The sequence below is a fragment of the Epinephelus lanceolatus genome, chromosome 24, assembly GCF_041903045.1.
Source record: "Epinephelus lanceolatus isolate andai-2023 chromosome 24, ASM4190304v1, whole genome shotgun sequence".
Taxonomy (NCBI): Eukaryota; Metazoa; Chordata; class Actinopteri; order Perciformes; family Serranidae; genus Epinephelus; species Epinephelus lanceolatus.
Window position 1 is genome coordinate 4,340,962 of NC_135757.1, and position 26,724 is coordinate 4,367,685.

At 42.1% G+C, this 26,724-nt stretch overlaps 1 long non-coding RNA gene across 1 annotated transcript in view; it reads right to left on the reverse strand.

Moving 5' to 3' along the window:
- Positions 1–26,724, reverse strand: part of LOC144461903 (uncharacterized) — a 168,430-nt gene that overhangs the window by 51,183 nt on the left and 90,523 nt on the right. Inside the window, exon 2 of the long non-coding RNA XR_013490486.1 lies at positions 12,436–12,595. This is a non-coding gene — a long non-coding RNA (uncharacterized LOC144461903). The remainder of the gene's footprint in view (positions 1–12,435; positions 12,596–26,724) is intronic.

Consider the following 26,724-nt stretch of genomic DNA (forward strand, 5'->3'; position numbering starts at 1 on the left):
ACGCGGCTGGACAAGAACTAAAGTTAAGGGGATGAATGTTCGAGTCAGGTGCGTGAAAGGGGTGGTGGATGGGTTCAACAAACACCAACTTTCACCCAGGAGAGCAGTGTTGACATCTCGTAAGATTATAAAACCAAGCCCTGTTCTTTTTTGCTAAACCCAACCGCATGTGTTAGATGGTGAGGCAAAAAAAAAAAAAAACGTTAATTTGCAGAGTTGTACCAACGTAGTGCTTTTATTTTGAAAGAGACTGTATGTAAATGGCAAGTGTCTTTTGAAAGAAGACAACGCATGTAACAGGCAGAACTTGACACGGCGTCTCAGAACGTCAGCAACCGACATACCCAGGCTACCTTTCACGTTGCATCTGGACGTGGAAAGTCCATGAACAAACATTGATTTGTGGCGTGGTCAGAGTGAGAACGTTTTTTTTTGTTGTTGTTGTTTTCGATGCACAGAGGCACTCTTTAGCTGCGGTATGAGACGCACTAGGTGGTGGCATTTTTTGACTCTACGAGCAACTGCCACAAGCCCAGAGGGTGGGCTTGAGGGTGAAAGAGGAGGTCAAACAAACTCGGGACTTTTACCCATGAGACCGCTGTTTGTTTCCCATGTAAAACCAAAAGTTAGTTATCTTAACGACGTATGTGCTAGTATGTGTAGCATACTACTCTAGTGACATGTCACGTAACGTATGTGTTGCATGTCATGGGACGTAACAACACGTTAGAATCAAACGTAATTATTATAAGACAAACCATATGCTTTTGTTGCCTTAACCTAAGGAGGCTGACATAAAAATACTTTTTATTTACCTATGTTTTAAGTTATTTTTGAAACTGTACACATTTAATGAGTGGAAAACTGTACATTTCCTTGCCAAAAAGGATCTGGTGCAGGTAATGTTCGACTGGAGAAGATTCAATACCACTTGGCACCTGGGTATTTTGGTCGATACCTTAACGTTACCAGTTACCAATACCCAGCCCTGCACGAGTCAGGGCTCATGTGTAGGGCTCCCAAATTTTACGTTTAGTTCACTCTCACACATCGAAGTGTCTTGGTGACATTATCTGGATCCAGTGACATTCTCGTCATCTGGAGAAAAGAACCAAACCAGGAGCTAAAGGATAAAGCTCCGCAGCACACTCTGAAACAGACCATGAAAAACCTTTTTCCAAACACACTTTGTCCAGATCTCAGGACCCTGCGGATCAAGCGGCTGTCCACTCAGATAATTACAGAGATGGACTCGACCCCTCGACCTCTCCTGACCCTCAACAATTCAGCTTTCCACTTGAGTAAGTTGTAGGTGTGTTTACTGGGCGCCAGCTTGTCCCTGTTAATAATATGGGTGCTGAACCTTGGACCTCACCTGACTATACTATCTGGGACAATAGCCAGCTCCACAGTGTCAGTGTGTGTGTGTGTGTGTGTGTGTGTGTGTGTGTTTCCTTTCCCATAATCTTGTTCCCTTCGCAGAGCCACGGAGCCTATAAAGCTGTCAGTGAACATGTAGGACACGTCACCTTTGCCGGGGTTTCTCACACACACACACACACACACACACACACACACACACACACTCAGAACTGCTGCATTATCACACACACTCGCCTAACATGCCACTGTTACACATTCACAAAGGCATGCACATGAGAACACACAAGAAAAACAAAAGACGCTCACTTAACACCCAGAAAAACACACATGCAGCCACGGCTACACATTAAAGCACACACTGAGACACGCGTCAGATTCACACACTGCAGAAAGGCCCAGATAAACACGCAGTATTAACCTCTGCAGATTACTGTGCGTCCCTGTAATACGTTAAATTGGAAGCTTGACAGTTTAAAGAGTCGTTCAGTGTATTAAAAATCACGAGTGTTTACACACTGCAGCGATTGGACGTTATGTCACCGAGAAACACCCAGACAGATGAATCCATGATGAACCAGGTGTTTTTTTCCTTCCTGCACATATATCACCGCTACAGCTGGAAATGAAATCCTATCTTTTTTTCCTGCTTTTATTGAAGGAACAGATACGCTGTTTGACTCGAATCTTACACATTAACAGATGCTCTGCTGTCCTGCTGCTGTTAGAAATACAAGTTGGATAAATAAAAAGAACAGGAGTACATGTGTATGTAATAAAGTTGATTGGCATTCCCTGCCTGAGAGCTGCAATAACCACAGGTATTTATTTATCTGCAAATCTTATATCCCATCACTGCTGCTCTGGTACTCTGGCCAATAGTTTATTCCTCTCTAGGGACTGGATGATGCTTCAGGAGCCCCAAAACCAAACTGATCTTCCTGCAACGTCACAATGTATATGCTCAGCTAATGTCTCTGCATTAATAAAGGTGAAATAAATAAATATACATAATATTTACACACACACTTTTAAAGAAAATATGACATATTTGGGGGGATTTTATTTTTTAAATCTATAATGTCCAAGGCTGGATACTAACTGGGAAAAACTGGGCTCCAGACCCCAATGGCTCAAAAAACCCCAGTTGACTGTCCGTCAAATAGTAATTTTATTCATTGCAAATTTGTTTTGAACTTTGCAACATAAAAGTATCTTTAGCCCTTTTTAGATAGGAGTTGTGCAAATTTGCAGGAAAGCCCAATCAGTGTTTTTTCAGCATTGGCAGTATAAAAACAAAATCGGGGAGTGCAGCAAAATGCCACCTACCTACTTCAGTTTATATAGAATGTGCCTTTTTCGGGGCAATGGGGGGCGTGAGCAAGTAACAAAACGTGTAGCTCAGCGTGTGACGTAAACAGTGGCGTAAGTTGTAAGTCTCTCGTAAGTCAGCCCGTTCTTCACTGTCCCCGTCATCTGACGGTTAATGGCCTCTTCGTTTGCGAGGACAAGGAGGGTGCGCAATTCCTTGTCTCCCCAGTTGCTCATCTTTACAGTGTCAGGTTTGTGTTTCCCTCTTGCTACTAGCTGCTTGCTAATTCCTGCTATCAGCTGTTTCCTGTTTATCCACCGCCAGTGGCTTGCACATGCGGCGTCATCAACAGCTCCTCCCACAAGTCTTCAACAGCCCCTCCTTTTGCAGAAGGCTGCCTCGGTCTCTTTCAACTAAAAGGGTTCCACCAATATGTCTACCCTACGAGGCGGAAAATTGGGCACCTCGGATCAACTCGCCAATCTGGCTCTGTGTGTCTAAACGCTCGCAACTTGCCAGCAAAATGGTCCAACATTCGCGGAAAATCTGGTAGTGTAAAAGGGGCTTTTGATTCAGGCAGGTCCTACATATTTATTCAATCGTTTGGCCATCTATTAGAGTTGTTCCGATACTGATACCAGTTTTAAAAAAGCCTCCAATACTGTCTAAAATGCTGGATTGGGTATCGGTGAGTACATAAGCAAATGCACTGATCCCATACTATGAAATTTACACTGAAATTTTTTTTTAGAATATCTGCAGAACCCTTTGGACGAGGAAATTCAGGGCTTATTTTTGCCTACTCTGCGTTCATTTCGTCTATATTTGTGCACATTTTCTGAAGCTTATGGGCACAGACAAAACTGAGACGTACCACTGGAGATCTTGGGGGCAACGTAGGGTAGTTCAAGGAAGACATGACTGTAGGTGACGACAAAGACGATTAAAAAACGGTGGAATGGAACAAATCGGTAATACAGTGAAAAGAATTCTACGTCCACATGTCACAAAGTATTTAACGACCTCACAGACCACCATTGTCTACAACTCTCCCTCCGTTAAAAGTTTGGAACTCCTCCATTGTTGCCTTGTTTGTTGTTGTCTGAAACTTTTGACCCTGCCTTCAAGTGCCATCTATTGGCTGTATCTATGCGTTCGTAAAGGACACATGGAAGTATGAGCACAGTGAAGTTTGCAATGTTTGAAACAGACTAATCTATTTTCACATGTCAAGGAAGTATAAATGGCTTTCTTGACATGAAAATGGGTTAGACGTATACAACTTTTTTTCAGTGGCATTGGTTGGTAGTTGTATCGGTGGATATGCAAGTTCGGGTATTGGAATCGGTATTGTAAAGAAAAAAATGATATTGGAACTTTCTACTGTCTTTCAGAGGGGCCATGTGTCAGGAATATGCACTATGAGCACTTTCTCAAGTAAAACTAGTGTTTAATCAAATTGCCTCAACTAAATGACCCACAAAAAAACTCGGGCCAAGTCGTGGCAGAAGAAGACACACTCCGAACTCAAGAGGCGATCAAGAGAGTAAAAACAAGTTCAGGCTTCAGGTATTCAGTGTGTGGATTGGCACTGTGTACATGCTGTGTTGTGCACAACGCATCTGCATGAATATCCATGCAAATCCTTGCGCGGCTGTGTGTGCGCATGTGTGTGTGCGCTGTTCGGGCCCTGTGTGTATGTGGGGGGCCAGCCAGCTCCTGGTCTGACAGGAGGATTATAGGAAACAGATGACTTACGCTTCTAATTTGCGGCCTTAAATTGCAAACAGAGTTCCAGGAGTCCAGGAGAGTTATAAATGGTGAAAGAAAGGTGTGTGTGCTTGCGTGTGTGGTAGAACCCACCCACGGTTAGGACACACACCCACACACACGCACAGCCAAACGACAGTACACTACATGTTGGCTGCAGGTTCACCTAAACACAGATCGATGGGTTATAGATTTACATTTCAGGTGTTCCAAGTCGAAGCTTCGGTACTCTGGCAGTGGATGTTACTGAAATGTCTCAATTGGTGTACCAGGATTTAATTGCAGCTTCTTTTTCTTTTTTCTTTGTGGTATCTACATATAAGCGCACAGATATTCACTTTATTGCCTTCATCTGGCACGAATAATGACTCTTTACTTCGCTTTAATCGTGCTTAATCCAACTTAAACCCAACTTTGTTTTATTTTCTAACCTCAAAGATGTGATGTGTGTTAGTGCATTTCATTTTCACAAAGACAGAAACGTGTCAGTCGGCCACATTGTGCAGGAAGGAGAGAAATCCCAGCGTGACAAAGCCCCGCTCCTGCAACACATTTGCCGTGAAGGTAAACAGCTGAGCCAGCAGCACATAAACCAGCACCTGTTGGTGATTAACCTTTTCAGCCAAGGTAGGGGAGAGGAGCATGCGGCTCCTGTGGCGAGGAGGAATGCGGGTGCCGGGACATCGGAGACAGAGCAGACATTTCTGACCGGCGAGAGCTCGGAGAGAGGAAATACCCACGAGACAGCTGGGGAGGTTTCACCTGGCACCTGTTGAGCAAGCGGAGGGCTTGCCAAAAAGACGGTCCTGCTGCTGGTTAGAGCTGCCAGTGACTGTCAGTATGGGCGAGTCTGGTGTGAATCATCATCTAATGAGTCTCCAGGGATTTCTCTTTCTTTCATTTTTCTTATTAATAAAGTTTGACCGCACCTGCTAAACATGAGAGTCGCACTATGGCGCCATCAGGAAGCAACAACATAACTACTGTATGAAAATATGGAGATAATCAAGTGCAGATTTGGATTATAGACTGTGACTAACTTTATTACAGTGGAGGGCTACACATGTAACAGGCAGCAGAATAGTTCCTTTGTATCTTAATGAAGTAAGACAAGTTGCATGATCCTTATGTGAGACGGGTTATTTGCATTTTTCAGAGGTAAGTCCCCAATCTGAAAAATTTGGCGCCTATTCTGACAAAATTATTCCCTAAACTTACAGAAATACTTCACCGATTTTCAACCACCTTTGTGTCAAAACAATGTGGGTGTAAATTAACTGTGGTAAACTTACCTCCAACTCACCAGTGCCTAGATATCCCTCCTACTCACCTCTTGCTACTAGCTGCTCGCTAATTCCTGCTATCAGCTGTTTCCTGTTTATCCACCGCCAGTGTGTCACACGTGCATCCCCATCTCTGATTGTTGGAGCCAGAAGTGACCATGTTTGGACAAAAGTGAGGAGCTAACCCTAACCACAGTGCATTTACGGCTATAGTTAACTGTCATAAAGCTAATCTTTGTTAGCCAAAAACAGGCTGAAAAGCATTAAAGCAAAATGTATTTATGGGAAAAACTGAATATTTGACTCCTTTTAATAGAACTAAACTCTGAATGTGACTTTCTTAGGCGACCAAAATGTTACGTAAACACACTAAAATAGCTACAGCTGAAAAGCACTACATAGATAAAGATTCTTCTTCCTCTTCTTCTTATTTTGGCCACCCCCATCTCTGATTTTTGGAGCCAGAAGTGACCACACTGGGACAAAAGTGAGGAGCTAACCCTTACGCTAGCTGCTTGCTTGGTTAGCACCATTCATTTGCAGCTATCATTAACTGTCATAATGCTAATGCTAATTTCCGTTAGCCAAAAACAGGCTTAAACCATTAAAACTAAATGTACTTACGGGAAAAACTGAACATCTGACTCGTTTTATTAGAGCCAAATGCTGAATGAGCCTCTGAAATAGCTACAGCTAAAGCTATACTCTGAATGTGTATGTCAAGCACGCCATGGTTACATTATTTGTTGCGTGGTAGACACACATTGTCAACAGACGGCACCCAACTGTCACTCAAACTTTAAGCCTTAATAACATTTAAACAGGTGAGTTATATAAAAGTTCATCCCCCGTATAGTTGTCATAAATGTTAAAATTAGCTTTAAAGACCAAAACCGTTTTTGTACCAGGCCGTAAACATGTTTATTTCTGCTGTAAAGTTGGTCATTTCAACACGGAGGTCTGTGGGTATCGACTCGCTCTTGGAGCCAGCCTCAAGTGGCCATAAGCGGAACTGCAGGTGTTGGCTCTTCAGCATTTGCTTCATGCTTCAGCCCTGGAGGTTGCCCTGCCATGATGATGTCTCGTCAGTCCTAGCAGGTCAGTATCCTGACTTTTAGTCCTTAGTACAAGTCAAGCTTCCAAACCCTCTGATCCTACATTTCCAATAATGCAACTGGACAGTGTCCTGTTGTTACGCTGCATTCAAATGGAACTCGTGAGCTCAGGTTAAAGACATCGGAAGCTGTGAACAAGAACTTGCGCTCAAAAAATTTCCACTTAGTCTTACTACACGAGGAGTAAATTGATTATAATGGGTAAAATCAGTGTAGTTCCCCTCAGATTTATTTGCATGGAAACCAGTTACGGAACTAATTGTTTGTACTGATAAAGCACTGCTTCATTCCAGCGTCACGCCCTGCTGCTATTTTGATACTAAAAGTTTTTAGACCCGCTGCATCACTCTTTACTGTTGTGCAAACTATAACTCCAGCCATACATAAAGTATACATCAGTGTAACACACAGGAAAACTAAGGAGGAGCACAGTGTTGAAATAAAGGGGAAATCTATTGTCACATGTGATGTCAGTGTGATGGCATGCTGTTTGGACTACGAGATGAAAATGAGTGTCATATCTGTCCAGACACTGACGATGACCTGAGCGTCCACACCCACCGCCTTCACAAGACACACACTTCTTTCCAAAGACATGACAAAATGACACACACACACACCCATTTCCCCTCACTAATCTTCCAGGACATGCATGCCCAGATTTTAAATGATGTATTGAGTTGATTTCCAGTGATGACAGTGATCATAAAAAGAGTTTTAATCGGAGTTCAGTTTCAAAACATATACAACATTTCCATTGTTCTTAAAAATCTGGTTCATTGCGCCAGTGCTTGAGAAGTGTGTGGCATCACTAAAGACGAAGGCAAATGTGAAATTATGACTGAACTGAATGAACACACAGAAACACAGATAGAGAGAGACTAATGGCCACAACTATGAAAACAAGACCCAAGTTCAAATCACCAAATGTTTCTTGTTTCACTGCTGAAAAGTTGGCTTTTTAATTCAAAAGTAGGATGTCCATGGTGCTGCATGACCAGAGAAAACAGAGACAAAGAATGCTTTTGCGAAAGAGAGAGAAAACATACAACTACCAGAATGCACTACGCTCCACGAGACCAATAAAGGCATACAACTTTGAACGTTTGAAACAAGAAACAATCTCGGGGGTGGCCAAAATAAGAAGAAGAGGAAGAAGAAGAATCTTTATCTATGAAGTGCTTTTCAGCTGTAGCTATTTTAGTGTGTTTACGTGTAACGTGTTGGTCGCCTAAGAAAGTCACATTCAGAGTTTAGTTCTATTAAAAGGAGTCAAATATTAAGTTTTTCCTGTGAATACATTTTGCTTTAATGCTTTTAAGCCCGTTTTTGGCTAACATTAGCATTATAACAGTTAACCATAGCTGTAAATGCACTGTGCTAACCAAGCTAGTAGCTAGCGTTAGGGTTAGCTCCTCACTTTTATCCTAATATGGTCATTTCAGGCTCCAAAATCAGAGATGGAGATGGCCAAAATAAGAAGAAGAAGAAGAAGAAGAAGAATCTTTTCTATGTAGTGCTTTTCAGCTGTAGCTATTTTAGTGTGTTTACACTTAATGCAAGTTTAGTGCATCATTTTGGTTGCCTAAAAAAGTCTTCTTCAACATTTGGCTCTAAGAAAAGGAGTCAAATGTTAACTTTTTCCAATTTAGTTTTAATAGTCTTAAGCCTGTTTTTGGCTAACAAAAATTAGCATTAGCATTATCACAGTTAACGATAGAGCTCTGCAAATGAATCGTGCTAACCAAGCTAGTAGCTAGCATTAGGATTAGCTCCTTACTTTTGTCCAAATATGGTCATTTCAGGCTCTAAAAATCAGAGACGGTGACAGCCAAAATAATAAGAATAAGAATAACAAGAAGAATTTTATCTAGTGCTTTTCAGCTGTAGATATTTCAGTGTGTTTACATGTCATGAAAGTTAATTGTAACGTTTGGTCGCCTAAGAAAGTCACATTCAGAGTTTAGTTCTATTAAAAAGGAGTCAAATATTCAGTTTTTCCCATTAATACATTTTGCTGTAATGCTTTTAAGCCTGTTTTTGGCTAACAAAAATTAGCATTAGCATTATCACGGTTAATCATAGCTTTAAATGAACTGTGCTAACCAAGCTAGTAGCTAGCATTAGGGTTAGCTCCTTACTTTTGTCCAAATATGGTCACTTCTGGCTCCAACAATCAGAGATGGCGACAGCCAAAATAATAATAATAAGAATAAGAATGAGCAGAAGAAGAAGAAGAAGAATTTTATCAGTGTAGTGCTTTTCAGCTGTAGATATTTCAGCGTGTTTATATGTCATGAACGTTAATTGTAACCTTTTGGTCGCCAAAACGTCTTGTTCAGCGTTTGGCTCTAATAAAACGAGTCAAATGTTCAGTTTTTCCCATAGCAAATTTTGTTTTAATGGTTTTGAGGCCTGTTTTTGGCTAACGAAAATTGGCATTAGCATTATCACCATTGACCATAGCTGTAAATGCACCATGCTAACCAAGCCAGGAGCTAGCATTAGGGTTAGCGCCTCACTTTTGTCGCGGTATGGTCACCTCTGGCTCCAAAAATCCAAGATGGCAACGGCCATAATAATAATAATAATAATAATAATAATAATAATAATAATTTTATCGATGTAGTGCTGTTCAAGTCGAATCACAGATTGCTTTCTAGTTTAAGATGTACAGAATAAAAATCACAAAAATCAGAAACCCACATGCAAAAATTAAGAACAAAAGAGCACCTGCATCAAATAGTACTGAGCCCAAACATGAACAGATGGAGCTGCCACTGCAAAGTAAAAACAAATCTATGTATAAATAAAATGTGGTGAAGAGAAATGAGCTCATATGAAATTGGTCAAATTTAAGCACAGAGACAATTAAGATGCCAATGTCAATAGAAAAGCAAACTCTTGAATATAAATCAGATTAAAGTGCAGAATATATGCACCATGATACTAAAACAAGCACACTATAAATATGAAATGAAATAAGACGCCAAACTCGTGGCCTCAAAGCGGGAGTCCACAGCCCAGTGGGTGACGTCAGGGTGGCTACGTCCATTATTTTACACAGTCTATAATTGTAGATGACTTCTGTTTCTGTACACTGGCTGTGTTTACGTTTGCACCTAATGCAATTACTTGTGATGTTTTCATACTGTTTTATCGCCAGTAACGTCTGAGTATTACTGTGACCTTAATGTTAATGGAGCATGCTCTGAGCATGCTTATAAACTCCACAGTATTTTCATTCATTTTTTGGTAATAACGGCACCGTGATGGCTGCGAGAGTCTCGGCCCTCTGCGAGGAGAACTCTGATGTGGTTTGTTAGAAGTTACAACGTAATCCAAACCAACTACAGGAAAAGGCTCGGGGGATTATGGGTAAAAGGAGACAGAAGCAGCTCTGCCTGCATGGAAAACCAAGCAGAACAAAGTCAGCCATTTCTTTATGTGGATTTAATTTGAGCTCCTCCACCTCTGCTGCCAGCATCTCGAACCTACAGGACTTTTATTTACAGCTTGTGGTCGGCTTGTTATTGGGCGGTGTGAAACTAAACTCAAATTACATTTTCCACTCGGGTTCGGACCAAAGAAAACAAACTGTAGGTGTGATTGTAGTTTTACTTAAGATAAGAGCAAAACAGCAGTGGGATAATCAAAGTTTTTCATGGGCCATTTCCTTAATCATGTTACTGCTGTGTTGCTTGTGTGCATCTAAATGTGGCCAGTTTGGATTAAGTTGTAAACATGGGAAAATTCTTTTGTCTGGAAATAAACCCCAACTTAAAAGATCTTAATCTAAACCAGTTTGGTGTGAAACTGGAGAGTGGATGATAATGAAAAGGCAAAAACAAGTGAGCAATGCGTCTGAGAACTACTGGTTGGTATGAAGCTGAAAATGAGTAAAGGAAAAGCAAATGTGTGAAGACGCACACACTCGGCATAACACAGAAAATGCAATTTGCTAGAGTGGTGTACTTTATAAACGCGCTGTTAGTGGAGCTCTTTTTACAGTGTTTGCAGCAGTTCCTTGCAAAACATCCAAACACTGTGAAAGATACCAGGCCTTTTTCCCATGGTGCGTACACTATATCATAGCACAGAACAACAAAAAAAAGCCATTAATGTCCGGGTTAATAAAAGACCACGTCTGAGTTTTTGTGTCTTATTTATGCCGAGCTACTCACGGAAAACAGAGGCGATATATTTTACGCGGCCACATACAATATAAAGCAGAACAAAGGTCACTGTCATCTGTCTTTGGAATGCAACACATTAAGGTGAAAGATCTTTTCATTCAAACATGAATGGATTACTCGGGCTGCAAAAGGTCCCGACCGTAAATAGATTGCGATGTGGCCGTCGAAAGGAACCGCACTTGATGTCCGGGCTCATTGGAAGAGGTAATGAGAGACAAGACAGTGACAGCCGACGGGACGGACCAGCAGGCCACACACAGCGAACAGTCTCTTCCTATACAGGTACACTTTGCAGAATCAGACTTAAAGGTCTTACACTCTGCACCCATTGGACTTTTATTTGATTCCTCCCATTCACACACAGTCCCACTGCTGTTTTCAACTGCTTGGCGATGGACAATGGTCCCATACACTATGACGGAGCAACTGACATTCCGGTCACCGAGGCTCAAAAGAGTCGTTCTCAATGGGAAATGCCCAAGCATCCTTTTTTCCTTCCAGTTTAACCATTTAAACAGGCAACGTTTCACTTATTGAGGAACGTTGTCTTTGCATAAACAGGTTTCCACCTACTGTAAAAGGCAATGAAGAAGGGATGGGCACAGATTTTTGACTTTCACCAGTCGCATTATTTTATCATGGAGTCACAAGCCAACTTCTCTAACCCTTAGACCAGCGCTACTCCATTACCCAGTGTTCAGCATGGTAATGCGTCACCTCTTCAGTATAATGTTTCTGCTCCTTTTTCTGCTCTGATTTGCGAGATTATTTCTCTGCAAAGTTAAAATTTGACGTACAACATAGAGTTGTAAGGGTGAAGGAAACTCTTGCGCTCTAGCCAGATATTTCGGTGCTCTATGGATCAGGACAGAAAATCCATAAACAATATCCGATGGGTCACCTCAAAAAAGACTGAACCCAAAGGAAGAAAAGTGGAGCGCTCGATGCAATTAAAAGTTTAATAGAGTAGTAAGGCTTTTCAAATAATGCCGCGTTGATTTGCGTTTTTATTACTAGTGTAAATGCCCCATATTGTGCCGATTCGATGGACCATTTTCGGAGTTACAAGTGTTGCCTCCAAGCAGGTTGCAGTGACGTCAGATGGGCTTCGTCATAAATACTCCGTGCCAATGTTATGTCTGTGTAGCCTCCGCTGCTATTGCTAGACATAGCAGATACTACATTGGTTGTAACTGCATCTCAAAGGAAGCAAAGAATGGCAAGCGCTTGGTCTGTGGATAAAAGACAAGCCCTACTTCCTCTTTGGAGAGACAAGACTGTACAAGATTCGGCTGGGTATTGGCATTCAATACCTTTAAGGTATTGGCTGAAATTACTCAATACCAAGTTGTATTGAAACTCTTCAAGTCAAACGATACCTGCATTCGGGGTGTCCGGTGACTTGGTGGGTAGAGCAGGCGCCCCATGTGGCCACATGTCGGTGTTCTTGCCATGGCGGCTGTGGGTTCGGCTCTGGCCCGTGGACCTTTGCTGGACCTTTTCGTCCTCTGTCTCTCCCCGTCTCACGCTGCAACTGTCCTGTCATTAACAGCAAAGAAGAAGAAAAAATTATCTTAAAAGAAATGATACCTGCATTTAATCCTTTTTGTGCCTTCATCGAGAAACAGTGACTATTTTTATGGTGTTGCTTCCAGCCAATCACGACAAGCACTCTTTGATCTAATGCAACATGATTGGCCCACCAGCACAGCAGCTACAACACCTACAGTGTGTGGTGTGGTGAAGTCGAGCACGGTGTATTGAACAGAGTGGGCCGTTCAGGGTGCTGAGATGCCACAGAAACGTTCAAAAGTTCGGCTTTACTAAATGCATGTGGCGTCTGGTGGCAATTTACTCAACTGAATGCTTCGATTCACATGATGGGTATTGATGAAGTAGACGTAAAGGTATCACTAGGGCCTCTCCTGATTTCGGTATCACTTTTAGGGCACTAGTTAAGTACTGGTATTATAGTTTTTCAAATGATTCCCAGCCTGAGTGCAGGATGACTTGGCTGGCACAAGAAATGAGGAGATGGTCATCGGGTGTACGCTCGGGCAGCACAGAGAGGAAATTAGAAAACTCTGACACCAGCACAAGAAACGTGTTGACCACAATAACACCTGCAATAAACATTCCATTTGTCTACAAGCACCAGCGCATCATCAGTTAAAGTCCAACCTTCGAGTGGGTAGTCTCTGTCGCTCTGGGCTGACATGCCGAGTCAAACCGAATCAAGCCAAGCTAACACATGTATGGAAAAGAGCTTTAGGGTGGTTAGTGGCCAGTTCCACTCCAAAGTCAAACAGCCAAATTCATTTGCATGCTTTAATGAAATAGGTGATGCTGGAAACTTAATGTTCTAGTGGTGACTGCTCGCAGCTTGTGGGACACAGCTCATATGATGACTTCCTCAGTCCTGGACTCTCCGGTGCTCTCTGGTCCCTTAAAGGTCTAGACTGTCAATACCGTTTGCAATTATTTAATGGCCAGATTTTGAATGTGAAAGTGCATTTAAGTTGAATTTGATGGAACAGAAATAGAATATCCATCCAAAATATTGCTGTTGAGCCATGGCCTGGAAAAATCGAATTTATTAAGTGCTCATGGTGACTAAAGCAAAGTAATATGGATGCTACTGGAGCTTAAAAGCATGATAGGTGACTGCCTGAAGCAACCAAGGTGGTTAATGGATAGACAAACTCAACACTGACAGGAATTCGGAGGATAAATTAAACACACTGCATCTCTCAAAATTGAGCATTTGCTACCTTTATCATTGCAAAGACCTTGGACTTTAAGAACTTGTGTTTGGGATTTTTTCCCCTATTTCCTGATATTTTGTCGACTTTCCAGAGGTGGGTACAAGACTATATTGGTCGAAATCAGGGCAACATCTTTAACAAAGCGTCATTTTGCTAACTTTAAAGCAGAGTTGACATGGCTGGAGTGTCACATCCGGCCATGTCAATATGCTAATTTTCCTCAATAAGAGCAAGTAGGCAGAAATCGGGACAGCGTTACATTTAGTCTTGAGTGTCTTTCTTGTAACGCTATATGTTAGCAGGGGCGACTTTTATTCACGTGTTCGGCATGAAATCAGTTATTCAATGTGCTCCATAAGCTTAGGCCTCTAAATCTTAATGTTTCATAGGCTGTGCAATGCAAGTAAAGTCTTTATTTTGTTTTTTAATCGCGATCAATCGTTAACATTATCAGTGCTCGATTAAGGAAAGTGTTTACAATTTGCATCCCCATTCCTTAGTGTTTAACATCATTTAACTAATCCAGACTCAAGGGCTGTTCTGGACGGTAAATTAGCTAGCTTGCCATTTGTAAATAATATTATCAGCTAACGTTACAGAGCAACCAATGCCAGATCAGTAAAGGGTAGCTTAGTAACAGCTAGCTCGCTACCTTAGCTTGCTTGCTGACATTACAGCTCGCAAAATTTGTGCTGTGTCTCAAATCACGTACTTCTGTACTTACACTTAATATTTTGAGTGCATAAGTGCGTTCAAACTGAGAAGTATGGAAAAATGCAGTGCGCTATGAGTACCCGGATGGTGCAGTCTAAACGGTCAAGAAGTTGAGTGTGGAACTATGGACACTTCTCGCCCTCAGTGGTCGCCATCTTGGCTATGTAGTGGAAAGGGAGGGGCCACTTTTCAAACTGGAAACACTAAGCATCACTATACTGTACTGTTGTCAGGTATAAGCCAGCAGTATGTTTATTGGGTTAATTTAGCAGTCTGTAATGATTTGGTACCGCGAACAATAACGCGAATGCTAATGCTAGTTTGCTAACTAGCTAATTCCAGTGAGTGCACAACGGCCGTGTTTGGTTTGAAACAACACTACCCTGTTGAAATTTGCGCACTACGCCAATGAGTACAAAGTGGACTTAGTATACTACATGGAAGTGTACTGACGGAAGTACAAAATTTGAGACACACCGACTGTCTGAGCTGATGTGTCAGTTAGCTAGCTTTCCGAATGACTTACAAGAAGATATTGGCATCTGCAAAACATGGATATGTTACATCTGTACTTTTTATATGTGTCATATTAAATGTAGTATACGAGCTGACTGTCATCGGGAAGTGGAGGGGATGGGGATTTAAACTTTTATTTTTGTGACTATATTTGAAGACGTACGAAACTGTTTCCACCTCAAACAATTAGAAAGAAGGGTCTGTTAATGTGTGTTTGGCACTCTGTGAAACACTTTTATCTGTGGCTATATTTTTCAAATGGAGGACCTTTGTAGTTTTTGAAAAATCACAAATAATCCATCGCACGTATTTTTTTTTTTTTTTTAATTAAAAAAAATGCCTGTGATCTAGTTTCACTAGTAATATGTATCACTGACTGCGGGTTGCATGATCTGCTCTACATTTGAGGCCCCGCTGTGCCAGGATGCACTTATCTAACAGTGCCTCTGCCTCAGTGTCACCACAACAAATTCCTGTACAACAAAAACGGCAGTGGTCCACACTGTACTTGAAACTGGGAGAGGAGGGCCGCGGTGGGAGGGGAGGGCGGGCAGGGGGGCTCTGAAGCCTGAGTTGCTGGCTTGGCATGGCAGTCCATTTAGCAGCCCATGCAAAGTGTTTACAATAAGTCTGTCTGTGGCTTCATTGTCTCGTAAATGAGGACAGCGAGTCACCTGGCGAGGGGGAGAAAGGTCCCCAAGTGGAAAGGCTTTTGTTTGGCGGATGGCGAACCTTTCCCCGTCGCCTTCCCAGGGAGGAGAGGTATTTTTTCTTCTTTTTTGTTGTTAAACCCACAGTCATTAGTCGGCTACGGTGGGGGGAGATGAAGAAGAGGGAGGAGGAGAGAAAAAAAAAACACACAAAAAAACGTGAGGCCCTTTGCGGGACCTGAACCTTTTCAAATGCGAGCGCGCCTTTTGTTTTTGCAACCCTGTCAAGAACGGTCACCTAATTAGACCTGATATCTCTGGCCAAAGAGAACCCGTTTGTTAATGGCTCTTTACGGAATTTTCTTAATGAGTTTAGATGGCCATTGTGTGGCAGGGAGCTCCTCTAAGACAAGAGCATTTTCCAGCAAACACACACACACACACTCGCGGACACACACACAAAACAAAAAAGAAGTGAAATGAGGGCGAAGATTGAGCAATGGGAGAAGCGGGCTGACATGACTGTGGGCTAAATAGGCAAGGTGTAGCGAGAGCTGCGAGCGTTATGGATGGAATCAAGGCAGGGTCATTAAGGCGGAACAAAAGCGAGTGAGAGCGTACCCAGGGGCCTGGTTCCTATCTGGCTGCGCATTGTGTCGGGCCTTGACGGCGTTGGACATTCTCGAGCTGCACACAACACCTTGATCACATCTAGTCGTTGACACCGTTTTCTTCAGCAAACTCCAGCGGCTTCTTTCGGAAAGAGGAGGGAGGGGGGGTATTTTTTTGTCTTATACCCTCTAACACCCAACCTCACCACCAACCCCCTCGTCCTCCTTTTTTTTTTTGCTTTTGTTCATGTCTCAAGGCTGCAGCCTCCCTTTCTTCTCGGCTCTATGGAGAGGGAACAAGCTTGTTAGCTGGCATGGATATTTTGACTGGAGATATACTTTGGCCACTTGCCTATGGAAACAGTGTCAAAGCACAACCTGGCTTAATTGTCACATCGGCAGTCCTGGGAGAGGTCTTTGGTGAGGTCCAGGCCTAATAAATATCAAAAGCTCCTCTCATCTCTCTCTGCTCTTTCTCTTTCTCTCCTCACCCCCCTCACACACACCCCTTCTTTTTGCCAGTGAGGGAAAACTTGTAAATTAATCTTAGTGTCAAAACAAGACTTTCTCTTCTTGCCTCAGAATCTCTAGTTATTTTTCTGTTTTTGTCCCAGAAGTTTTCATCAAAGGGTAGTGCTGTCTGAGACCTAGCGTAAGACCATCCGTGCAATTTATAGATTTGATGTTTGTAGAGGCTTGCAGTTCCTCAGTTGATTTAATGAGAGTCTAAAGCTTCAGCAAAATACACAGCAGCAGGAAAAAAAAAACACATCAACAAAAAACAGAAGCTGTTCAGGAGTACAACATTTACAGCAGTTGGTTAAGTGGATGGGGGAATGGCATTCGGGGAACTCCAATTTGATGTAACTCGAGGTTTTTTTCCAAATGGGTCACCACACTGTTGCACAGCGATACGCTGCCATGAAGTATTGATTCTTGATTATGCACAAGATGTGCAGTGTAACATTTCAGCTAACACCGTGCACATTCAAAGAATTTTCCCGAGCTTATATTTAGCAAAATATCTGATGTAACTTTTTTTCCCCATGCGCTTTGATGTTGTGAGGTTGGATACAAAGTCAGGTTCGGAGCCTTTATAATTCATAGAGCTGTGACTGATGGTGAAATTGCTGCAGCTTTACTTGCTGAATGTATGTCGTCCTGCATCATCAGCGCTACATGGGAAATCAAATCCTGGTGACTGACAGTGAGTCATGCTGCTATAGAGCCTGTTTATACCTGGTATCAACATGCATCTTGGCTGACCCTATAAAAACTTATTTAAGAGTAGGGCTGCACACGCCATATTGATTACCTGCCTTCTCTCTTTCTCTTACTCCTTCTCCAACAAATTAGCACTTCAGGTCAAGGAATACCTGTTTTTATTTGATCCCAGCTGTGAACCCACTTTTCGGGTTCCAAACCAATTTATTCTTGGTTGAAATGCTGTGGATAATTTAAAATTGGGTGCAGGAATGGAAAAGTGCAAAAGGGGTATCTCTCTGTTTATCATGTGCCACTAGGAGAATACTGCTGCAGGAGTGTGAACTCTGTGCTGGCCCCACACTCACAGTGACAGGGCTAACTGTTAGCATCACACGGCTAACTGGCCCTTTCAGCTCTGCGTCTGTGACATTAGCCTTTTTTAAACAGGAATTGTGCAAATTTGCAGGAAAGCCCAATCAGTCTTCTTTCAGCATTGGCAGTATAAAAACAAAATCGGGGAGTGCAGCAAAATGCCGGCTACCTACTTTTGTTTATACAGAATGCGCCTTTTTCGGGGCAATGGGGGGCGTGAGCAAGTAACAAAACATGTAGTTCAGCGTGTGACGTAAACAGTGGCGTGAGTCATAAGTCTCTTGTAAATCGACCCGTTCTTCACCGTCCCCGTCATCTGACGGTTAATGGCCTCTTCGCTTGCGAGGACAAGGAGGGCGTGTAATTCGTTGTCTCCCCAGTTGCTCATCTTTACAGTGTCTTGCTGTTCTGTATAAAAGGTGCAACTGTGAAACTGGGGGACAGAGTTGTCTTGCCTTTAAGTTGGCATTAAATATAGTAACAGCAACAAAACAACGTCTTTGTAAAAGGGACAGCTGGCAGGGTGGGATCATGGATGGTATGGATGACGTGTTATGTGTGCAAGTAGCTGGTATCAGTTAGCAGCTAACTCAAAGAAGACAAGCAGTCCAGGGGCTCCTTACCCTCCGCAGCAGAGGACGAGATTGGCCAGTAAATAATCGTTATTGCCATGTTATTGTTAATAAAATGCTACCGAAGCACTACAGGCAGACACTGTTGTGTTACATGTTACACCCATCACGCCTCTTTTGCTTCCACAATGCCAGCATGATGTCTAAAATCAAGAACAGGAGTGGCATGATACAGCCATTGTTTGCAATTGTGTAAAAATGCAAAGGAAGCATAAAGAAGGGACTTCATAGATGCCCCATAGGGGAGCGTGCTTATGTTCCCACATTTCCTTTTTCATAAATTTGTATCAGATTTTATCCCCCTTTCTCCCAATTTGGTAGCCAATTACACCCAACCTATTATCCCCCCTAACTCTAACCCTTGTGGGAGGACAGGGCTTAAATTGAAGGGAAATGTAGGAACACAAGACCTAATTTTGAAAATATCTTAGAAATGTGGGAACACATAGGGCCTAATTTTGAGAAAAATCGTAGAAATATGGGAACTGTGGGAACATAGGGCCTAATTTTGAGAAAAATCTTTGAAATATGGGAACTGTGGAAACATAGGGCCTAATTTTGAGAAAAATCATAGAAATATGGGAACATAGGGCCTAATTTTGAGAAAAATCTTAGAAATGTGGGAACATAGGGCCTAATTTTGAGAAATATCTTTGAAATATGGGAACTGTGGGAACATGGGGCCTAATTTTGAGAAAAATCGTAGAAATATGGGAACTGTGGGAACATAGGGCCTAATTTTGAGAAAAATCTTAGAAATGTGGGAACATAGGGCCTAATTTTGAGAAAAATCTTTGAAATATGGGAACTGTGGGAACATAGGGCCTAATTTTAAGAAAAATCTTAGATATGTGGGAACATAGGGCTGTGGGAACATAGGGCCTAATTTTGAGAAAAATCTTCGAAATATGGTAACTGTGGGAACATAGGGCCTAATTTTAAGAAGAATCTTAGAAATGTGGGAACATAGGGCCTAATTTTCAGTGAAAAAAAATCTTAGACATGTGGGAACATAGGGCTGTGGGAACATAGGGCCTAATTTTCAGTGAAAAAAATTCTTAGAAATGTGGGAACATAGGGCTGTGGGAACATAGGGTCTAATTTTAAGAAGAATCTTAGAAATGTGGGAACATAGGGCCTAATTTTAAGAAGAATCTTAGAAATGTGGGAACATAGGGCTGTGGGAACATAGGGCCTAATTTTCAGTGAAAAAAAATCTTAGAAATGTGGGAACATAGGGCTGTGGGAACATAGGGCCTAATTTTCAGTGAAAAAAATTCTTAGAAATGTGGGAACTATGGGAACATAGGGCCCAATTTTAAGAAAAATCTTAGAAATGTGGGAACATAGGGCTGTGGGAACACAGGGCCTAATTTTAAGAAAAATCTTAGAAATGTGGGAACATAGGGCTGTGGGAACACAGGGCCTAATTTTAAGAAAAATCTTAGAAATGTGGGAACATAGGGCCTAATTTTGAGAAAAATCTTAGAAATGTGGGAACATAGGGCTGTGGGAACACAGGGCCTAATTTTAAGAAAAATCTTAGAAATGTGGAAACATAGGGCCTAATTTTGAGAAAAATCTTAGAAATATGGGAACTGTGGGAACATAGGGCCTAATTTTCAGTGAAAAAAATTCTTAGAAATGTGGGAACTGTGGGAACATAGGGCCTAATTTTAAGAAAATTCTTAGAAATGTGGGAACATAGGGCTGACCCCCCCCCCCCCCCCCCCCCCATAGAGCGATCTACGTGTAAGAAAAGGGCTAAAGTCTCTCTTATCCAGCGGTCTGTCAGATAAGCAAGTGAGTATGCTGTAAACATGTGACCACCTCTAAATGTGTGTAGCAATCTTAAGATTCCTTAAGGACACATTTGATCCATTCGCACCTGGACTTAGAGATGTCCACTTGTGATCCGATCACTAAGGATGAATGTTAATACCAGGTGTAAACAGGACCACAAACCTCTCCAACGCTACCTCTCTGGCCCCCAACCTCTCCAATGAAGCTGCTCTAGGGCCAACAGATCACAATGTGATTATAAATGGCAGCTGACAAGTGTGATGGTGTGGAACTATGTGAGTGTGATCAGGGCATTTCTGCAAAAGAGAGCACTGTACTCAGAACAAACTATTGCATTATGTTTAATTGTACTTCTGACTGTTGTTGCTACAGAAAGTACCAAAGCTTTTGGGAGGTAAAAGTAAAAACCATTCTCGCCAGACGGAAGATAAAACATCGGCTCACATTCAGCCTTCAGATAGGACGTACATTCAGGCAATATGACTGCGTAATGGTCGGCTATAAAATGCCTTTCCATCATTGTCACTTTGGTGATGGATGATGTCATATGTGTCCGAGATACATAGGAGCTTTATTTCTAATGATTTATACACCATGGTATCTGCTCTAAATCATATCACTATCAGTCCGCCTTAAAACTCTGCTAACCCTGGAAGAGTCTCAATATCCTTGGGGGAATATTTTCGACTTGTTTTTATGTATGAAAACAGCACTATATTTACGATATCTGCTCGAAATATCAGAACAACATTGGCTATTGGCGATTTCAAACGTGTCCGTCGTAGCATCATGTGCTTCGAGTATGCTTTGTGTTGCTGTATATGTTGTCAGTGTGTCTTTGGCCCGCTGCCTCCGAGACAAATTCCTGTGCATTTATGCTACATGGTGCATTAAGTGATTTTGGGACTGATTATAAAGGGACAATTCACCCAGTTTTTTGTAAACACACCGCTTTAGGGTCGAAGTGTCTCATTCAGCCACGACTGATGCACTCAGACAGTCACCGCCGCCTCGTAAAAAAAAAAAAAGAAAAGAAAAGGGGGGGTTTAGGCTTTTATCTTTCCCAGTCCATTTTAATAAGCACACTTTGTGACAGCTTGGGTTTCCCCGGCATCTTAGGTGATACACAACTGAGGCGGAGACTTCCAATTAAAGAGGGAGGGAGAAATGAAGAGGAACATGGAGGAAGGTGATGAGAGATAAAACGTGCCGCAGAAAGAACAACACGGCTGGTAAAAGAGGGAAAAGGTTCAGATCTGCATGGCACTTGTTTTTTTTTTTTTTTTTTATAACCCCACTCTTGTCTGTGCCCTTGCCTTCGTTAACTCAGTTAGGCCTGTTACATTAGCCGCTGGAATGCTTTATGTACTTGTACCAATTCAATTATTTGTTTCTGCGACTCGGCCGCGGCAGGAAGCGAGGAGAGAGGCACTCACATAAATTCTAGCTGTTAATTTCCAAGTAATGCAGTGGCCGTGATCATTTAAGACAAGACAATTGATACCACTGTCAGGAAAGAGACATCTCTGAGAGATGTTTTTTTTGGTTGTTGTTTTTTCACTTTGCTTGCAGAACATCACGGTGACAATCGGTTTAGATGAACGTCCCGGAAGCCCTTTGATTAATGTAATACAATAAGAGAAATGGGAGGCTAAAATGCCCGCGCACGTCTCCTTTCTGAATATTTGACTCAACAAATGAAATTCCCTCTGTCTGTCTCCTCCTGCCCCTCTGTCGAGGACCTCTCAATCGTTTTCTTTGTCATCAATCAATAGACATGACAGTGACAAACACTCCGAGGTCCCCGTCTTCCTCTTTTTTTTTGCTTTATTGCTTTATGGCTCCTCATTGTCAGGCTTGCCGACACATGTATTTCCATGTCATCTTTTGGAGGTGTCAAAAAGATGACAGAGGGAAACGCACGGGAGGGAGGGAGGGTCATGAGCAGGAAGCAATGCCAGTTCATTTATGTCAGTGTTTGATGGAGACGGTGATCGTAAATTCGTACGTTAACATGCATGCAGCCGCGGGTCACTCAGCTCTGCAGCATAAAAATTATACCTACTCTGCTTGTATAGGCAGCGATCGGCAGCATCAATTCATCATTTACAAAGTGCAATAAAGGCACAGGGATTAGTCATGCAGGTGCTGTGCAGAGCCAAACTGACAGCTTATGGAGGCATTAGGAGGTTTTGTAGGCTTGTGCTGCAATTTCTCTCCTAAAGGTGCAACCTTAACGTGCATTATTGTGTCTGAATATACAACACAGTGCTCAGTTTCTTCTTGGATGTAACCCAGCATGGCTGTAATGCCTTGTTGCAGGGCCCAAGGGCAGAAATAAGCAGCTTGGCCCCCTTGAGTCCCCAGATCCTCCCACTCACAGTGCAATAGTGCTTCTATAATGGGATATTAATTAGATAATACACAGTATACATTATGCAATGAGTAATCACTTAATGAAACAGGGTACGCCCACATAGCAGGACCTCAAGGTGAGGCACAAAAGCAGGACCTGCAAAGATAATGTGCGTGTTGTTTAATTAACACAAAGCAACAGAGACACAGAAACCCTGGGGCTTTGGACTTCTGGGCCCTTGGAGTGGTTGCCCACTTTGCAAAGTTTGTAATCCAGCCCAGCCTCGCATCACCAGGCTCTCCACGTACAGCGAAGAGCCTGGTTTCCATTCACTCTGAATTTTGTCTGGATTCTGGTTCCGGTCTAGAGAGCGGATCCGGAATTCACCAAAAAGTAAAAGTGTTCACCAAAGTAAAACTTTAAATTCTGGCGCACCATCGTCTCGTCGCATCCTCTTTCACCGTTTTGACAGGTGTATAATTATCAGGCAGCGATGTTGGCGATGCCATATTGTTGTTGCTGTGGTTGATAGAGCATGCTACATGGCAAGCATCACGCACTTTTCCTCTCTCTTCCGCCCCCACCGCCCCAAACTTTATCAAAAAAAGACATTTACAAACTACAGGTATAATGTACAAAACTAGGATCAAGTGTCTATTAAATAAAACAGACAACTGAAATAGACAATAACTTGTAATACAATTAAAAACAATAAAAGAAAAAGGTTAACTGAATGGCTTGGGGCTTTTCTTGTAAATTATATTCTTTAAATGAAAAAGTTTCACCGCATTTTTATTAGCTTGGTGCTTTTATTTTGACGGAAAAGCGCATCCATCAAATTCCGGATCCTGTCTCTCTCGCCCTGGCTCCGGTTGCTTACCAAAACGGTCACTAAACGGCCCCAGACTAAGTCAAGCCTCGTTCCAGCCTAGTCAGACAAGCATGAACTGATGAAGCCTCTTGGATAAGAGGTGAAACGTCTTCTAAGACAAAACTAAGTCCAGTTGCGTTCGATTCAATTGCCTTGAGATGCCTCCAGGAAGTGCATTTCCTCACGGAGGGATAGAAACCTGATAGAAACTACCAGTAGCCACAGGGGAGAGACTAATTTTGTCCGTTTCTCGCCATCCAGTAGTTTGGAATATTCGCTTTGAATGTTACTTGGACAAAAACAGGACCTGCCTGGTATGCGGCATGTTTTGTGAAATGTTCAATTAAAAAGACGAATGAACGGCTGAACGAGTCACACGACCATATTTTAGCAGAATAACATTACTCAGATTCACAACGTGCTAAACTAGATAAGTACGTGATTCTGGGCCGAAATATTATGGAGGGGAAGAAATTCACAGGCACATCGGATATCACGTAGATTCCCATAGAAATGAATGGACTTCCGGTTGCCTTGTCTCCATACACATGCAGAAGTGGAAATGAGGCGTTATGTGTCCGGGTGGCAAAAACAGTACTCTGCCCATAAAGGGAAATTACAACTCAAACTAAAACCCAAAATGACTCATGTTTATATTGTAATTAAATCAATACTGATGACTTAATCATCATACAGGAACCGTATTTTTCCAAATAGAAGCCCGGGCGTTTATTTCACAAAATCAATTTTGACCCCAGGCGTTTAAAAGAACCAGGCGGCTATTTGCCACCGGGCGACTATTTGGAAATATATGGTATATCAGTTAGCCCCACTGGTCGGCAAACCAATGGGGCTTAGTGCAATGAATATGTCACCTTGTTTTTTGCTCTGATTGGCCATCGTGCTATCCAACTGCATGCGGCGGCATTTAATATGCCTCAGTTAGTGCCGCCTCTTGGGTAGGAAGGGTGTATCGGTGAGGGCCAGACTCAAAATCTTTCTAGATTTGAATCTGGATTTCCAGGCTACCATTGGATAATACTGTGGCTGAAACACACAATGTCATTCCTACAAGTCAGATTTTGCCACGTGGGCAGATGCCCCCAGCGTCATTGTTGCGTTGTATCAACAAAGGGGTCTGCAGTTAGGTTTAGGCAACAACTTAAGGAAACGAATGTGGTTGATTGGACCTATCCACTAGGGTTGAGTAGAGTACTAGAATGAAACGAGTATCCGGTACAGATAATGCACTTTTTATGAGTACAAATATCATCCAAGCAAAACGCGTCCATACTCACAGTTGGGTAGCTCTTTTTAGTCTCTTACTCTTGTGATCAAAAATTATCTTACGCTCAATCTAGACATTCATAGTTTTCCAATATCTAATAAATATAGAAACTTCTGATCTATCCACTTTAATGATTATCCTGTTGGGGTCATGGAGGGCTGGAGCCTATCCCAGCAGACATTGGCCGAGAGGCAGGGTAACCCTGGACAGGTCACCAGACTATCACAGGGCTGACACATAGAGACAGACAACCATTCACACTCACATTCACACCTACGGACAATTTAGAGTCACCAATTAACCTGCATGTCTTTGGACTGTGGGAGGAAGCTGGAGCACCTGGAGGAAACCCACGCTGACACAGGGAGAACATGCAAACTCACCCACCCTGAGTACGAACCAGGAACCCTCTGGCTGTGAGGTGACAGTGCTAACCACTGCACCACCGTGCCACCCCCATTTTAATATCAGAATCATAAAATAACAACAAATAAAACTTTTGAGTTCAAACTCTGGTTCAAACTAAGCCCACCCTGAGTACAGATACAGGCAATTTAGTTGGTTTAACAGATACAGATACCAGTCCCTCCAGAAAATCGCAATAATTAACGCAAATTCAACAAAATTCCATAATATTTGCGGCGGCTTGTAATTTAATAAAATTAAGAAAAAGTCCCGCAATTTTTTCGTGTTTTTCCGCATTTTCTGGCTGACCCAAAGTCGTCACGCATCATCAAATGTGCTGATGTCATTGCAGTATGGAGAAACGCTCTGTATTGAATTTAAGAATTAAGATTGAATTTAATTGAATAACAATTTGTGCTGTTTAAATGCAGACAATATGTGTTGAATGTATTAAAATGTTGTGTTTACAGAAGATAGAGCTGACATGTTGTTGTACAGTCACATTGTCTGGTTTGAGAGCTACAATATTCACTCAGGATTTTTTGCAACATTATTGGAGTCCATGTTTTGAAACTAATTAAATAAAACTAAAAAATATTTGGAGCTATTTCTGTAATATTCAGTATGATTATTATAGCAAGTGATTACATGACTTATTCTTTTGGAGGTAGTAGTTTAAAAAAAAAAAACACACATTTATTTTCTCCTTTTGTCATTAGCTGCAATTTTTGTAATTTGCCGCAATTTCTTGCAAAAAAAAAAAAAAACACAAAAAAATGCCGCAATTTTTATCGCAATTTTTGACAAAACTGGCCGCAAATTCAAGGTTTTATTGCCGCGAGATCCTGGAGGGACTGAGATACAGACAATGGTGTACTCACTCATTCCTACTAACCACCTGCCCAAAGTGGACTTTCACGCTTTGTCAACTATTACCGTTTACAATGGAGTTGGTTGATTGCCTGGTGTTTCTCGTACAGACCCTAAAGGGTGTTTTATGTGTCCATGTCTGATGCCAAGGGCCACTGACCAAGCAGTGTTTTGGGACGCCCTGGAGAGAGGGCCAGGCTGTTCTACTTCTTGAGCTAAATAAACATTTACAAACCCCACTGGATTAGATTGGATTCCTTGCGCTTATCCTCACATTACCTCTACACAATAATGTATTTTACTTAAAAAAAAAAATTCTTTCTGTTTGACATGTCAATTGGTTGATATATTTTACCATAAACATAACAGTAAAGAGGTGACAGAAGGACAAGACTTTTCATCCAGCGTGAGACAACTATAAAAAGTCACGTTCAACCTTGAAATGCTTTCCTCAGATGTTACAGTGTGTCTGAGAAATCATTCACCGCCGTTGTTCATCACTAAAAAACAAAGACGCGGTCTTTGTCCTGCACCTTAACCAGAGCTTCAGCTACACTGAGATGCATGTGAGGGCACATGTAATACACATTCCCGGACATCTGGGCACAT